Below are 18,911 nucleotides of genomic sequence, written 5' to 3'. Positions count from 1 at the left end.
TTTATTGTAAATTAAATTTTGATTAATATGTTTCAGCAACACGGTTTGAAGTGTAACATTTTACTTTTATTATTAAGAATTGAATTCGTTACTGTAAGCATTCATAACGGTAATTGAATGACCATTACCATAGTATGAAGTAATGGTGAACACATTGATTTGTACAATATTCTAAGACAAAGTTCAACTCATTATTGTTCTCTTAGATATTATGCATTTCAAAACATTTTTTGTTGTTGTATTGTATTGAACCATGTAAGATCATATGCTTATCCGGTAAAAACTGCACAATTTTAAAGGTTAAAAATTAGCCGGATATTTTTTTCCGAAATAGAATATTAAATCTTATCTACACTTCAGTTTATGAGGATAATCATGCTTATTTTATTTCATGAGGTTCTCAAAAGTATTCAAAATTTAATCAGGTCAATTTAAATTGACAGGTCTTTCATATTTTTGCGTAAATTATTGATATGGATGTCATTTTCTGATATATTTTTACCACTTTCACATGGAATTATAATAATTACACACACAAAGTCATCTCATTTGACGTAGAACAAAGAAATTCAAATATATCATTTATATAGAATGTCCTGTATACCGATCCCAATACAATTAAAAACTCCAAAATTTTCCGAAAAGATTGTAGTCTCGGTAAAATCGCATCTAACACGACAGTCTTTGACCTACTTTATATTTACAGGTAAAACAAAAATAAATGAACCTATATACTTTATTTCTTAAAGGCATAAAACATATTTCTACATGCAAATTTACTTTAAATTCATAATAATAAGCATAATATTAATTCTATATTTAAAATAACTATCTCGCAGAAACCCGTTTACAATATCTAAATGTATATCAAATAACGGACCGCCTTCTGGCGGCCCGTAATAAACGACTTGAAATACTAATTACATTATGAACGAAAGCCAGACGAATGATTCATTATAACTGTTTCAAGAAAAGAAAATCTTAGCTGTGGTAGAAGAGCATGAATTATTTCATTGCAAACTTCTACTTTGATTTGATTTGTTTTGTGAAATTTTGCAATTGTAATTGATATTAGATTGTCATCAAAAAATTTTTCAGTGACTAACTTTTGTGTGTGTGTATGTTTTCCTTAAAAAAATAATCATAACATTTCAACACAGTTAAAGATCAAGCAAATTAAAAAAGCTACGTATACTTGTAATGATGAGTATAATTTAAGTACACAAACCTGTATATGTTGAGCAATAGAAAAACTTAGGAGAGTCTTCAAGCAACGTATCGGCGTTGTCCTTCACCATGCTTCCTGAGGTACGGTAATATATTATGTGCAGTTGCATAATATCAATGATTTATGGACGTCCACTTTGTAGAACCGGACATATCTTAAACGCTGCGATATAAACAAAATGGAAAATGATTTACGAGAGTTGTATTAAAAATAATGTTACAGATGCAATAAAAAATTGGCGTAAAGTGACAACTATTCGTAATTGCAATAGCATATTTACTTTTTGTTCTTATTCCTACTTTATACAGGCTATTTGTGTTTGTCCTTCATGTCCTTTATAATAAATATTCTGTAGGAAATATTAAGTCAAAACATAACTTTTTATTTGTTTTTTAAGCTCTTTAAGGAAAAGAATAACTGATTCCGAATTAAAAATAAAATTAACAGTGTATGACAAATTTGTATAAAGGAGTTTTTTTTATAAAACCTAACCCGGATTGCAAAAAAAATTAAAACAAATGAATATGTTTAAGAACGACAAAAAATTTGTGATATAAGCTTCTGATTTAGAATAAGGCCATAATTCATGCTCATGATTCAGAAAATACATATTTTAAGCAAAAAAGGACACGCCTGTACTATTGCTCCTGAATCAGAGACATCCTCCAGTGTACGTTTTATACTTTATATAACGCGAACAGGTCTTCGATAAAATGAAGCTATTTTATATGGTTCTTTTTATTTGTGTTCAAGTTGTATTGATACATTCACAGACTTCATGGATTAATAAACAGAAAGGTACGGTTTTCTTTAAATGCACAGATAATTTAGAGCATCTACAAAAAAAGATTAATGAGCAGTACTAAATTCAGTCGAACCTTTAGTCAAGCTCAAAACTATTATCATCAGCTAACAAGATGATCTACTCTAATTTCAGTGTATTCAAGCCGAGAAGTGTGTCCATTGTGTCAACGAATATTAAATCCGAGAGAATGTTCAAAGTTCTGCCCTTTCGGAAACAAGGGCTGACAAACTACATTTCAACGGAGACTGATTTGAACCGCAATGAATTTTTTTCCTTCGAAATATGGTGATTTTGACATTTCCTTTTTTTTTTGATAGTGACATTACTTTTCAAGGGAGAGGAGAAGTGTGATTTTGTTCTTGTTAGCAGGTTGGTCATCGTGTATTTCAGAGATGTTTTTGAGAAACTAGAATTTTCTATCACTCGGTCATTTATTGAACATATTAACCAGTCATAAGCAATCACATGAAAGCTCTTTTAAATCTAAAATTAAATACTTATTATTTAAAAACTTCAAACTTGACATGAGGTTTTTTTTTATGTTTTTCAAGCGTGTCAATTTAAAATGGATGTTTATGGTAATTTCCTTGAACTTCCCTGTTTAATTAAAGTGGAAATGATACTATGCCTTATTTTACATGTTATTACATGTATATCAATATTATGGTACACGAAACAAAATAATTTTATGTAATTACTAATTCGTAAATTAGCTCTCTACCGCAGACTATCTGGCTAAAATATTTCTGACATCCTTTTTATATCACGATAAAATGAGTACTTTTAATGTTGTTGAAATTTACATTTTAAAGAATATCTTATATCGTGAATCAAAATGAGTAAACATCACTAATAAACAAAAAGAAATTAATAAACAGTGTCCCTGAAGGTTAAAATAAACATGTACAACATTAGAAACCTCATGGAGAATCAATGTTAATATTTCACCACAAAATGCTAATAACAATTCCTAGATACCATTTTCACATTAAACATAGATAATCACATTGACAAAGTATATGTTAAACAAGTCAAAAATTTGTTAAGTGGGAAAAAAGTATTTAAGTTCATAAAGAACAACCGTTATAGAGGCTTTACATAATGAGCCATTTCTATGTTCGCTATATCTGCCTTTCACATTTAGGTTTTGGATTGGCAATTAACCCTTTATTTGTATTATATATCATAATTTATATTTATAGGACTTTTTCTTGGCGTATCCTTTTGTGTGTGTCTCCAATAATGATTTGAAGATAATAAGAATAATAAAATAGTGATTTTATTTAACGAGATGTACTTAATCCACAGGTGCTTGTGATTACCTGTAAGTATAAAAAAAAACTAAAATCATAGATTTAGAAATGGTTTAAAATAACATTGGCTACCAAGACTTCAGGGAGATAAAAATCATTATTCTTCATTTGTTTGTCTTGTTTCAATATTGGCGTCATGGTCGAATATACAAGTGTTTCGATATTCAGATACTAGCAGGCATGACAAATGAAACTCAAAAATGAAAACACCACGCTATGATACTTTATAATAATAAATCCAATATCAAGAATAAATGATTTATTTATCGGTTTCTTTAATCTTGTATGTTACAGATTTTTAAATCTATCAGACAAAGAGAATAATACACGTGTATTCACATCACGAAAATCAGCATACACATTTCTGTCATTTGTGTAAAGTTAAAAATCAGTTTAAAGTATCCAAAATGTAAGCATATCAGGTGACGTTATTGTTTTAGTTGACAATTTTGAAAACACTCCAAACCGATTAAAAGATAGTACAAAGAACAAATTATATTTGGAAGACTCAGTGGCAAAACATGGCAGCTCCAACACAAAGTTTTTTCTTAAAACAATTTAATGTATGATTTGTTTGTGCTAATTAGGCCTTGATGCACCAATAGAGATTTAAAAACACTTACAGTAAACGTTCTATTTTGAATTGCATAAGGTTTAAACGGTAATGATTAAAAACGGGTAAGGTACTTTCAAAAAGTGAATGACATTTTGATAATTTTTTTTTATCTATATGATGAAAAAATTGGGTTTTTTTAAAATTAATATTTGAATATCTATTTTTTAAATTTCTATTGCGTTAAAATGTAAATGTACATAGACTGCAAATAACTGTAAAAGCAGTCCCACTGATCAGATCCAAACGCAGTTGTCGTACAACAACAGTGTTCTGTAAAGGCTATTTGATGCTTGCCTCACATAAATAAAATAAAATAGCATATAACAGATGCCTACAGCAAGTGGCAGTAATCTATCTAATTTTTTTAAAAATGCCCAAAGCATCTTGTAAAGAATATCAATCAATTAAATAAAGTAGGCCATGTTTGTCATTATGGGATCTGTAAAAGATAAATCGTAGCTAATAGACAATTTAATTTACAGCCATTACTATAATAGTGTTGAAACTATTTATAAATTTTAAGAGAATGAAAAGTAAAAACCCAGTAAAGGTTGTTGATCATTATGAATGATGTGTAACATTTCGGGTTACCCCCATTTTTTAAGAAAAGCCAGGTGAGAAAAAGGGATAACTGTCTGAAATTTCTTAAAATAAATGTTTACTCAAAATGGAAATAAAAATAAGTCAATCGTAATTTTAATGCAAAAAGAGCAATAGTTTTTTAAAGATTGTAATATGATTAATTCATATTTATTTACGATACACTTTTAAATAAAATTCAAGTCCATTTGAAAACTCAAGTAACATACATATCTGTATTAATGATAGAGATTCTAAAAAATTACATGGGGATTATGTTTGAGTCAGTTATATCTATTATACAAGTTACTTATTCATAGTAATTGTAAGGGTCAGTACACATGATTTCAATTGCTTACAAGTTATATAACGTGTTTTAAATGAAGCGTGTGTTCACCTGTAATAAATATGATCAAATCATAAACGTGTATGTTCACATTAGAGAGAACATACGGTTGAATATGGAGACCAATGTCACGTTTAAGTACTATTCAATTAAAACAAAGAACATGTGAGTTTATAGAAATTGTGTGCATAACATTAACAGGATGAATATGTAGTCATGTGTATAATACAGTAATTCATAAAGGCTTTCCAAAATTTATCTCTAAAGTTTCTTGCTCAGTAATTTATGTCCCAGTTTCCGTTTAACAGTATTTGAGTGATTGTTTATTTGTTGTATATAAACAAAAACACTTCCCAAGCCCTCAGTTTATACAGTGCACAGCGTGTAGAGTAGATAAAATGAAAATTTATATATTTTTGTTGATATGCACCCAATTTTTATGTATCCATTCACTATTATTGAGGAAAATGGGACGGCATGGTAAGTTTTTTCGGATGTATTTAAAATAATATGAGATGAATATATAGTTAGCAAATTATTCTATAAAATATCATTACTATAGTATTAATCTTATAAAAATATGATACATTGATTATCATTTTGTTGAGGTAGGAGTCACATACTTCTAGATATGCATTCGTCTGAGCAATGAGATTCTGACTTGTTATACATACAGGAGTGAGAAGAATCGATGGTTTTATTAGGCCCGTACAATTGGCTAGACTGGGCCAAAGGAATTTAAGAGGTACACGAATGATTTGATCTATTCTTTTCCTTTTCTCTTTTTTTAAGATTTTACAAGATTTATGATATCAATTTAATTTCAGTGCAGAGAATTTACGCATCACCGCAGACACTTGCTTTCAGTTTCGGAAACTATGATTTCATGTGCCAGCTTTGTCTACAAACATTTCCTTACGTTTTCTGTTCACTGTATTGCTCTCAACCTCATATCAGGCAACCATCATATCTGGACTACGTGAATTACAGATTGACAAATTAACTACTGGTCTCGTAAGGGAATAAGACAACTACATGTATTATATATTGTATTTCGATAAGAAATTTATTTAAATAAATGTTTAACTTATCAGAACATGTTGATGTTTATGATATGTTTGTGCTGATATCATAATGAAATGCGTATTCGTCCAAGTTTAAGTTCCAAACTTGTTAGACAATTACTAATGTTTTAATTTGTGTGCTCCAAATTCCGTTGCGTAAATTTCTGGAAGCTGTAGGGTAATTTTTATCACAATTAAGTTAATTTTTAAAGTCTCTAACGCATCTTATGTTATGATTAGACATACACTTTGTATACTTGTTGCTTAAGGTTTAAACGGTTATGATTAAAAACTGTTAATTAAGGGGGATGTCTACACGAAATTAGTGTAGGAGATTTTTGTTGCATGCATTTGTTACAAATAATAGGCACTGTATTCAACAATAATAGACCTCAAAGTATAATACTTTATTTTTAGAGAATTTTTGAAATATCAGTCTGCCTTCAGATAACTCCTTATATGTCAAATTTTTAAACATTTCTGTTTTAAAAATCCAATGAAAGTGAAATTCTATAAAGTTCGGAAAATGAAAAAACAAAATAATCATTAATGAAGTTTGTATGATTTTTATTGGAATCCACAGAAATATGAAACTTTAATATTTAGAAATTCTTTTAAGGCAAACTGCTGGATAAAATCCCACAAAAATCTGAAAATAGAAACAATATTTGTTGGTTAATGAGATGAAAAAAAAGGAATTGAATAAAATTGAAAAATTAAAGGAAATACTGAATTATTGCAAAAATCTTGGTTTTAAAGATCCTGCTTAAGAGTTATCTTTCTTGATTTTACTTGGTCTCAAATATCTTGGGATCAGTTTTCTAATTAAAAAAAAAATCACGAATGAAAATTAAGAAAAGGTACAAGTATATGCTAACATGTAGAAATAAGGTTAGGAGTGCTAATGATAATGTTTGAATCTGAAAAATTATATCTTTGATGAATGCATTATATTTATATTTAACTCTTTAAAACAAAATGTTAGTAGTTACATTGCCTTTGCTTTTTTTTAAATACAATACAAATTATAAACAACAATATGCATATTTACACATAAATTAGATGTCCATAGTGATACACATGTACGTGTGGTAATTAAAAAAATGCTCTTTTTCAAGATTCTGTCGTTCCCTCATTCGGCTTGCAAATCCGGGCTTCCACTGCTTTTGCTACCTAGCTATATCTATTTTAATTAAAATACATTATTTTAGTGTCTAACTTTCAATGCAAGCCTTATACTGCAAATGTTTTAAATTTAGGAAGTTGGGAGTGATTAATACGAGAGTTGGTACTACGGAACTTTAGTTTTATATTAATTATGCATTTAATATGGTTCAAGTGAAAATATTATATCTGCTCACCTTTATCGATAATCCATCACATATTTATGATCGTCTGTTGCAGATGTGTATTGCCAATAGCAAAGAAACAGTATATCATTTCGATGTCACGTATTCTGTACATAACAGCTGATAATCAATGTTAGTTAAAAGCTTTAATCACGAAGGGAATTGACATATTTTCTAAGCGTTTTTGGTGATTTCATTCTTATCCCATCTCCCTCGTTAGAAGAGTTCAATTGAACGGTGTATAGCTATTTTGTACCACGACATAATGCTATCAATACGGAACAAAATGGCGTTTCAAACGGATGTCAGACATATTGTAACGATGTAACCTTCCACCTTATGGTATTTGCAAAAAATTAATAACATTTTAATAAGCTAATTCAACGGATGGTTTTTGTTGAATGTTTGAATATTTATTCTTTATATTTCTATTACGGTAAAAATTAAAAATGATGTACATAGACTGCAAATAACAGTAAAAGCGGTGCCTTTGATCAAATCCAACTGCAGTTTTCGTAGAACAACAGTACACTGTAAAGGCTATTGGATGTTTGTCTCACAAAAAATAAAACAAAATAGCATATAATAGATTCCCACAGAAGAGTGGCAGTAATCTAATTACCACTTTAAAAAAATGTATGCCCAAAGTAACTTAGTTAAGAATATCAACGAAAAATGACAACAACAAACTGTCAACCATCTCAAACATCCATCAACCGAAATACAAATTCACAGTAGAGCAATACGAACCTTTAAAAGAAGAGTGGAAGATTGTATTTGCAGACAAGGTCATTGTATTAACCATAGAATTTATGAAAACATGACTTCAAACAAGTCCTGTATTATCAACTTGTTTGTCTGTAGCTTACCTCGCCTTAGATGAAAAAATGACAATAACTAACCTTGAACCATCTCAAAAATCCATAAAACGAAATACAAATTCAAAGCAGAGCAACACGGACCTCCAAATAGAGAGAGGTATGATCAGGTGCCTAGGAGGAGAAGGTATCCTCTGCTGACCGGTCACACACGCCGTGCACCCAATATTATATCGGTAAAAATGTCATTATCGGGGAAAATGTCGTATTTTGGGGAAATATCTTGATCGGCAAAAACGGAGAAAAATCCGTAGACAATTCGGTATTCAATCAATAGTCTAGAGCAGAGCAATCACGGACCTCTGGAAAACCCCAGAAGCAGGATCAGGTGCCTAGGAGGAGTGAGCATCATCTGCTGTCCGGTCACACCCGCCGTGTGCTCTTTGTCGTAATCGAAAAAAAAAACCGGAAAAGTCCGTAGTCAATTTTGTGATTAGTTATGGTCTGACAATAAGTATGAACAACGTCAGTCAGCATGATTAGATCTGTATTATTGATTGAGATACTAAAATTACATGGAAATTATGCTTGAATCAATTATATTTATTATTCAATTTACTTATTTTAAGTACATCGTGGGGGTAGGTAAGCATGATTCCAATTGCTTGCAAGTCATATAACGTGTTCTAAATGAAGCGTGTGTTTACCAGTAATAAACATATTACGGGTTTTATCATGTTGTTCATGTAGAGCTTTTTAACATATTCACTTTATCAAATTACCAACTTGTATGTATACAATAGAGAGATCAAACAGTTGAATATGGAGACCAATTTCATTTTAAGTATGATTCAATTAAAACAAAGAACATGTGAGTTTACAGAATTTGTGTGCATAACATTGACAGGATGTACGTAGTCATCTGTAAAATACAGTAATACATTATGGCTTTCTTAAAGTTATCTCTAAAGTTTCTTGTTCTGTAAATTATGTCCCAGTCTCCCTTTTTATGCAACGGTGTTTTGTAATATATCTAGCTGAGTTTGTTCAGATGTTTCTAAAAAGCAGTATCCACAAAACAGACAGGAGAATTTACAGATAGACGACGGGTGTCGGTCGATCATATAAGTTCGATTGAACTTTCGGTTCAGAAAGAAAATTAAATTTGTTTAAAAGAATGTGCAATCTTTATCTAGTGGTGACTTTACGAAAACAATTTTAGTAATTTCTATTTCTGTATGACAAAAATAATTATCATTCTTCTCATACCGCCTTTTAACTATTGATGAATTGTGTTGGAAAAACCTTCTTTTATTGATATATGTTAAATTTATGAACCTGTGTAAAAAAGAATGAAAATATATGGATGATTAAGCTAACCGTATTTGAGTGATTGATTGTTTATTTGTTGTATAAAAACAAAAGACTTCCTAAACCCTCACTCTATATACTACACGGCGTGTAGAGAAGAACCAAAAAAAATGAAAATTCACTTATTTTTGTTGATATGCAGCCAATTTTTATGTATCCATTCACTAATATTGAGGCCAGTAGGACGACAAGGTAAGTTTTTCTTAAACATATATAGTAGATATATTTAAAAAATTTCGGGATAAATATACAGCTAGAGTAATTCATTCTGGTAAATATTATAAGTATTATTATTAATTTATTTTAAAATAATATTATCATTTTGTTGAGGTAGGAGTCACATACTTCAATATATATGCATTCGTTTAAATAATATCATTTTGTCTTGCTATACATACAGGACTGAGAAGAATTGATAGTTTTTTGAGGCCCGTACAAATGATCAGACTAGATCAAAGGAATTTAAGAGGTAGATGCATTATTAAAATTATTCTTTTTCTTAACTCTCTATTTGGAATTTTAAAAAGACTTATTCTATCAATTTAATTTCAGTGCAAAGATATTACGCACCGCCGCAGACACTTGCTTACAGTTACGGGAACTATGATTTTATGTGCCAACTTTGTCGATATTATTATGGCCCAAATAGCTGTTCACTGTATTGCTCTCATCCTTATCCCAGGCAACCACCAAATCTTGGCGTCGGGGGCCTTCGATCGACAATTTAATTATTGGTCCCGTAAGAAAAAAGCAAAAATTATATATTGTATTTCAATAAGAAATTTATTTCAAAAATGTTTAACTTATCACAAAAAATGTTTGTATTGATATCATAATGAAATGCATACTTGTCAAAAATAAATCGCCAGTACACTCAATGATGTTTAAGTAATCATTCCGATTCTCAGTCATTTTGTTGTGATAATGAAAAAGTAAGATAATTTCATCGCACAGAAAATTTTAACCTGGGTTAACAAACGTCACTAAATATCATCCCGAGTTAATTATATGTCTCTCTTGCCTTAGATTTTATTTTTGAAAAATATTTTATCAATCTACTAAGGAAGCCAATAATGGCCTATCAACGTAAAATTCGAGCCTTTTTAAATCAAATTAAAAACCTAATCCAAACAATAATTATCATGATCAATGATTGAGAATTTTGAAATAATTTTATAAGAATATTGATAATGCATAACTTTAACTCACAATTAGTAATCAGTTTTTGTTACCTATATTCCATTTAAGTTTTTTTTTTTTGAAAATCATGCTGAATGATAGAAAAGAAGTTATTTTAGTTTTTAGAAATGTTTATTAGTAAATGGTAAATCAAATTAAGATAAATTTGGGTAAGTTAAACGAATCATAGATGTCACGAATTTAATTATTTAGTAAACTGTTCTAAATTACATCAATTAAACCTCGATGTATAGATCAATCTAAACTAGATATGTTCTTTGGAACAACATTCTATATCTTTTAAACATAATTTGTCATTTCTTTTAAAATAAGTTTATTACTACTAATTAAAACATTTATTTTCACGAATAAAATTTCCAACGAATAAAAGAAATTAATCTAAAAAAACCAAAAGTCTTGTCCTGTCCACACCAGGAGCGAGATACCACGCCTATTAAGGCAGGTGATTGATGGCAAATATTAGACATGCAATCATTTTGATGAATTATCCGTAGAGTAATATCTTTAAAAATAGGACACAGCTAGCTCCAGATTTTACAGAAATAATGAATTATAATAGTAAATTTACTCCTTGAATACATTTTCCCTGATAGTCATTTATGATTAAAATCAAAATAAAAGTAATCAGTGTAAAGATGAAAAAAAGTTTAAAAAAAAAACCATGTAGATGTATTCAAGGTTTGCAGGTAGAGACTTATTTATAAAATACAAAATACGATGAGATGCCTAATTGAGCTAGAAGACTTATCAGATAAAGATGAGTAAAAGAAACCTTAATAAAATAAAAGCATCTGTGGTAATTTAAAAATACTTGAAGGATAAAATAATGTTTTCCTTTGTGATTACACAGATCTAGTGTGTCTTGTGACATTTTTATTCCATTTAAAAGATAAATGTTATTATAAGTTGAATAGTATTAAATTCCTGAACTTATTGGTCACAAGTTTGTAAACTTTTTCCGAAATTTTGTCTGTTTAAATATTGATTCTCACGCTTTATCATTTGACTGGAGTTTTTACTCTTATAATGTTGATGTTAGCAAACAAATCATTCTTTGTAATCTATCATGATGATATCATTCAATTGTGTGGAAAATTTTATAATGTGCATTTGAATTCGAATTTATGTAATTTTCATTTCAAACTTACATACGGTAACCTATGTATTGTATTTACCAATATGTTCAGGATTTTAGATGGATTCTGAAACTCGAAACGTTTAATTATAGATTCTAAAACTTTTGTAATATAACGTAGCGGGTGTTATAAAAACAGTTTCATTAGGTTATAAACTATTTTGTGATGATATTTATAATTGCAAATATAAAGGTAGAAAACACGTTCTTTCAAAGGCTAACATTATCATTCTTTATTTATTTCATGTAGCTTCAGGGGGTTTGTTTGCTTACAAGCTGTGAATTTAGACTTAGTTTATGCTACCAGTCAATACATCTGTTGAAATTATGTATTTTTGTTATTAGGTTTAAATTAAAGTAAGTTTATGTTTTATGTCAGTTAAACAGATAGAACTAGTATTTTAATTTGTAAACAGTTATTTTATAATTAAATATGGGGAATGAAATAAATCTCGAGGCACACTGATTGGTCGCATGGTTTGTAGTTAGTTATGTTGGCTCTATTTTAAAAACACATGCAATATAGTTCGACGATTTTATGAACGATCAATCACTCACTTAATATTAACAGTGACTTTTACAAAGCAGTGGGTAGGGATAAAGAAGTTGAAGTTGACCTCCGACTACGTATGACATAGGAGACTATTATACAAGCTTGAAGCCTGAAAAAAAGAAACTCGAGCTGAATTACTAGAATGGTTTAAAAATTACCAACATGCGTCAGCTCTGTGTGAAACTTGGTGTTTAAATTAACGAAATGGTTGAGTGTTTTAAAAGCCGATTGCACTTTAAGCCTGTCTAAATCTTTGCGTTAAATGTATTCCACTCTTTACACCTGTTTTAAAACTGAACGCAGTGGTACAGAAATAGTGATTCATTATTGTCCTTCGTTGTATAATTAACTGTTTAAACTCTGATTTAAAATGTAAGTTTTAGAATCTTTTTTAATAATGGCAATATTTCAACGCACTGTTTAATTGTTAAGATATTTTCTTCCAACTGACCCTTACGTTAATTCACGAAAATCACCATTTCCTGTTATAACCAAAGGCTTTTATCAACCCATCTTATGATAATTGCGTTTGTAATTGATTTATTGACATGTCATAAATACTTGCTTGTTTCTGAAGAATCCCAAACGAGATTGGATTGATATTTAAATAAATTGAATTTAAAAAAAAAAAGTTCACCTACATTTGCCATCTTTATCAGTTCTGACACGTCAAAATATGATAAAATAATCAGTCATTAATCTTGAAGATTAATCTTGGATACAAAGAGCTGCATGCATTCAGGTTCAAAACTACAACCATGTAGTCAGAGAGGAAAAAAGTGTACGATTTCTAACGAAACACTCGCTCTATCGCATCATTGAAAATGCGTCTTTAAAAGAAATCAGTGAAGTGTCTGGGTAATTTCAAACGACATGAAGGTATCCAAAAGTTAATGTTAGAAAATATTTTCATTCAATGTATATTTCCCATAATGTTTGCATTGAAAATGTGCAACGTCTAATTTTCTGTTTATACACTTAGCCTATTAATGGGCTATGAGCACAAATATAAACGTCATCACGCGTTTGAGTACGTTTTATTATTAAATTAAATTAAACGCTCAAACTTACATAACCAACTTGATATGTATTTATGAAAAATAATCATTAAATCATATCTTCTCATTAGTAAAAAGGAATGTTCTCTACAGAGTTTCTAGCACTATATTTCAGTCGCAGAAGCGAACTAAATAACATGTTTATATTTGGTGTTTCATGTATATTTCATATCCCTGACTAGGTTTTAAAGCGATGATACACAAATACTTCATGCAAATAAACATCAGCATGAATATAAAACACTGTGCCGGATCATAATGCCGGTTTCAATGTGTCATTTTTGCATCCACTTAAGATGCAGTTTCATAAAAATCCATATATATCAAATGATAGACCATTATCTAAAGAGTATATAACCACTTTTGTTTTTACTGTATCTCACCTGTCAGGTGTCTGCCTAAATTGAGATGAAAAGTATAATGATATACATTACACATAAAAACAGAACTTATAACGACATCCTGAAAATTATGTTAGGAACGTTTGATTTATGACACAGGGCAGTTCCATGGAACTGCATTTGATTTTCAGCTAAGATGGAAAACACTTCCTCCTCTGTCGTGTATTCCTGGCAGAAAAGAACAGACATGTCAGACAACCATTACCGTAATAGATCTGTTGAACAGTTGTCACCGGCGGTCGAAGGTCTGATCACCATTTAACTAAATGTCAAATGCTATTATGGAGACGCTTTTTAATTGTTTTCACAATCAGGCGTTGACATTAAATGATTATTACAACAGTGGTTCAAAGTATGAAAAATGGTAATTACGTTAATTTTATGTGTGGGCGATTTTAATTTGATGTTGTTTATTTAGCATCATAAAGCAGCATTTACATACAAGAATTTACTTTTTCTTACTTCTCTACTTTTATGCAAACAAATCAGGATGTAAAATATTACTGTATTATAACCGGAATCTTTAGTTCAAAAAACCAATACGCAAATCTCAACTTATTAAACCAATAAGAAAAAAATATTAGGAATTGAACTACCTGATAAGCATTTTGAAATCTGATTAAATATGAAGATGAGATATATATTGAAATTGAAATAATAAATGATTTATGGTTATTTCCCATTTATTCCCTTATATATGTGAAAAGGTTTTAAATGAAGTTAATAATGAGCTCACCTGTTGCCTTTCTCTTTGTCTTTCTCATCATAGTTTAATACGTAGTTTTGCTAAATTTCCTAAAATGTTATTACGTCGAACAGCGGCTGATTCAGTGTTCATACGTCTCTCTGTAAACATCTATTATTTGACAATAAAAATTCAAACTTCCTGAATCGTAAAAAATATAAATCACTTTAACGGGCAAGCCTTATGATCTGTCCCCTTTTTGGTCATGTTCTTTTTATAAATAAGACCTCATAATTAAAAGCTCGCAGTGCGTTGCGGCCACAGTTGTCTGTTTTCAAGTATACGTCTCTTGATGAACACAATATGTTGAAGGGGTCAATTTTTCTTGTGCTTTGCACACTTTGTGCTTGGAGATTTGTAACCGTCGACACATATCACCTACCTGGACAAATTAACTACCCAGGGCAAGGTAGGTTTTAAAATCTTTTTTCCCGGATAAATGAAATTTACCATGATGGCTACATATTGCGGAAATAACTTATCAAGGATTAAATCGTCATTGATTGGTTGTAAAAAAGTCATGATTCTCATACTCTTTATTAATTCCAATTTATTAAATTATTCATTGTCTTCGATGTAATTATTCATAAATAACAGAAGTTCAAACTTTATCGATAAAAACAAATTACCATTTTTATCATTACTATATATAAATTATCTTTATATGAATTACTGGTATCTAATTTAGGTTTAATATCTTAATTTCAGTTCTTTCTTCTTAAAAGCACAATAATACAAAGGGATTTTTTTTTAAAATAAGTAATGCAGATCATTTTGCATTAAAAAGATTTTTACCTGGATTTCGATTTTTTGCAGTGGTTCAAGGATTTGCTAGCTTCGATACAATTTGTGCCTACTGCCGCTTCGTCAACCTCCCGCAGTGTAGCATATACTGTGCCGGACAGCGCTTTGCCCCATCCTCAACGTCTTTTGGTTACCTTGGACAAACGTATCCACAGCCATTTCCAGTACAACCGTATCCAAAGATATATCGCTCAGTGTATTAGACATGTCATAGATTGAAGTACATAAAAATAAATACTGGTAAAAGATGATATTATAATTCGACAAATTCATATAAAGAGAATATAATCTGATCGGGTTGGAAATGTGTTGATACGAAAAATTATATATAAAGGTATTAAAGAAGCTGATCAGGCCAATTCTGTGAAAATGAAAAAGATCACTACGGTGTCATTTTAAAATACATTTGATGATTGCTTGAAATAGTAAAAAAAAAACTCTTTGAACAAAATTAAAATACAGATTAGTATAAGTCGTTTACCAATGGCACAACCTCTCGCATTGCCTAGGTTCCTGCGGTTAAAAATCGGGGGGGGGGGGGGGGGGGCTGTACATGTTTCACCAATGAATTTTAAGTGTAAAGTTCCTATCGCGAATTTTCCGTGAAGTTGCGGTTAGCCAGGTAGCATGCCAATCGGCTTTCTACTAAAAATACTACCCAACTTTCACGAACGTATCTTGTATTTGATTTGTATTCTAGACTGTAAATTGTACATGTAAAAGTTCTTAAAATCCATATGGTGAATTCAGGGGAAAGCTCAATTCGTTACACTCGCTCAAGTTTACGCTGAATAAAAACTCCAAAACGAAACAAAAGTTCAACAAGTTGTATTTAAGTTGATGAAATAACGGTACATGGTATTCCAATGAAAACTGATTCTCGGAGTTCCGAGATAACAACTTGATAACGTGCGGAGATTCCAGCACGGACAGTCCGATATAATTCTTTGTACAAAATCGAAACTAACGTGCGGAAATCCAGCACAGCTAGCCCGATATCACACACACTCCACTAACGTGCGGGGTTCCAGCACAGTTAGCCCAACATATCACTTTATGCTAACGTGCGGGGTTCCAGCACAGCTAGCCCAACCATTCTCTTCCAGATCTTAAACCATTCTCCCTTTTACACGTTTTTTTTTTTTTTGACAGGCATTGCTTTTTTGACAAAGGAATAGTAATGGCGTGCCAGAAAAGTAAACATTCACACATATAGCTGTTACGATAATTTCACACTTCTATTGTCCAACAATTATTTAACTTGCTTGGAGATTAACTTAAGAAGATATCAAAGACTAGTGTCAAGAGGATTAACATTTTGTCACATGAAAGCATCTCCGTTTGTTTGTTTTTTTTTGGTTATTTCCTTTTTTTGTTACAAAAGAAATTGCATAGTTAATTTGAGAAAAAAAAATTAAAGTTAAGTTCTCATAGCAGCTTGTAAATTTTAAATCGATAACCTGTTACATTAAGAGTTTAAAATCAAAGATTTCTAAACTTATCTATAACAATCTCTCTCACAGCCTTAATAAACTCTGTCCCAGAGTTCTACTTTGAAACAATATTTAACCTTTAAAAACATTGCAAACATACATATTTGACAAAAATTCACAATACAAGTTAATTCAAAGCCATTTAGCGTCTATTAAATTGCTCTGTAAGGCAGCACAGTTCGATTGTTTTTGTAACAGGGTCTGTAATATAATTAACTGTCCATTCAGGTCTTTAATATTTCTCTCATAAGATTTTGTAAGTTCTCTCAGTTTTGAATTTTCTTTAATTATTTCGTCCACGGTGTTTGCACGGGTTTCCACTACATCACCTGGACACGGAGTGGTGGTGGTCAATTCCGAATCCGCATGGGAAGCTTGCGTTGGATTTCTTTCCGAATGCGTCGTTATGATGGTAACGTTAGTAGCGGGCGGAGACACAGAGTCCGGAGATCCCTGGAATTTCTTATCCAAAAACTGCTGCATTCGATTCCTGTCCCGTAATTTCTGTTTTTCGGACTTCTTGCTGATGGACGGTCGCACTTGTTGGTTCATCATGACGTTAGAGTTTCTATCACTCGCTCTGTTGAGAGGACGGGGAACAATTCGATTCTCACACCAATTTTCACCAATGAATTTTAAGTGTAAAGTTCCTATCGCGAATTTTCCGTGAAGTTGCGGTTAGCCAGGTAGCATGCCAATCGGCTTTCTACTAAAAATACTACCCAACTTTCACGAACGTATCTTGTATTTGATTTGTATTCTAGACTGTAAATTGTACATGTAAAAGTTCTTAAAATCCATATGGTGAATTCAGGGGAAAGCTCAATTCGTTACACTCGCTCAAGTTTACGCTGAATAAAAACTCCAAAACGAAACAAAAGTTCAACAAGTTGTATTTAAGTTGATGAAATAACGGTACATGGTATTCCAATGAAAACTGATTCTCGGAGTTCCGAGATAACAACTTGATAACGTGCGGAGATTCCAGCACGGACAGTCCGATATAATTCTTTGTACAAAATCGAAACTAACGTGCGGAAATCCAGCACAGCTAGCCCGATATCACACACACTCCACTAACGTGCGGGGTTCCAGCACAGTTAGCCCAACATATCACTTTATGCTAACGTGCGGGGTTCCAGCACAGCTAGCCCAACCATTCTCTTCCAGATCTTAAACCATTCTCCCTTTTACACGTTTTTTTTTTTTTTGACAGGCATTGCTTTTTTGACAAAGGAATAGTAATGGCGTGCCAGAAAAGTAAACATTCACACATATAGCTGTTACGATAATTTCACACTTCTATTGTCCAACAATTATTTAACTTGCTTGGAGATTAACTTAAGAAGATATCAAAGACTAGTGTCAAGAGGATTAACATTTTGTCACATGAAAGCATCTCCGTTTGTTTGTTTTTTTTTTTTGGTTATTTCCTTTTTTTGTTACAAAAGAAATTGCATAGTTAATTTGAGAAAAAAAAATTAAAGTTAAGTTCTCATAGCAGCTTGTAAATTTTAAATCGATAACCTGTTACATTAAGAGTTTAAAATCGAAGATTTCTAAACTTATCTATAACAATCTAAGATTGTTATAGATAAGTTTAGAAATCTTCGATTTTAAACTCTTAATGTAACACATGTACTATATGGGGGGTCGTAGTATTGATCATAACATGGCTTTGAAAGGTATTTGCTTGTATTTATATTTCCTTATCGATCACGATGCCACCCAAAAACTTTCAACGTACAATGAATTAAAAGGTCAAATGTTTTCTGGTCAAATGTAATATGTAAATATATCGTGGCAGAAAAGTCAGCGAATAGCTATGGTCTTCAAAAAAAGTAAGCTGGATCCAACCAGAACCAGATGACGCGAAAATAAGACATTCAAGATTATCAATAGTCGATAGAAGTCTTCTAATCCTTCAGAATTAACTAGGCCTTTTTACCCATTTCACAATAATGTATAATAATTTAGATACGACGCACCAAGAGGTGCCAACGATTTATCAGGCACCGTACATACATGCCTCT

The 18,911-nt window shown here is 31.0% G+C and overlaps 2 long non-coding RNA genes across 2 annotated transcripts; both read left to right on the top strand.

Moving 5' to 3' along the window:
• The first annotated feature begins 1,911 nt into the window (after positions 1-1,911).
• Positions 1,912-5,912, top strand: LOC128156712 (uncharacterized). Its single transcript, XR_008239756.1, has 4 exons — positions 1,912-2,026; positions 2,166-2,402; positions 5,564-5,632; positions 5,715-5,912. It is a non-coding gene; the product is annotated as an uncharacterized LOC128156712 (long non-coding RNA).
• Positions 5,913-9,574: 3,662 nt separating this feature from the next.
• On the top strand, positions 9,575-10,587 carry LOC128191863 (uncharacterized). The gene is made up of 3 exons (XR_008244476.1): positions 9,575-9,681; positions 9,890-9,958; positions 10,042-10,587. It is a non-coding gene; the product is annotated as an uncharacterized LOC128191863 (long non-coding RNA).
• The last annotated feature ends 8,324 nt before the right edge of the window (positions 10,588-18,911 follow it).

Source organism: Crassostrea angulata, chromosome 7 (assembly GCF_025612915.1).
Source record: "Crassostrea angulata isolate pt1a10 chromosome 7, ASM2561291v2, whole genome shotgun sequence".
In the NCBI taxonomy this organism is placed as follows: domain Eukaryota; kingdom Metazoa; phylum Mollusca; class Bivalvia; order Ostreida; family Ostreidae; genus Magallana; species Magallana angulata.
This window is presented reverse-complemented; position numbering and strand designations above follow the sequence as displayed.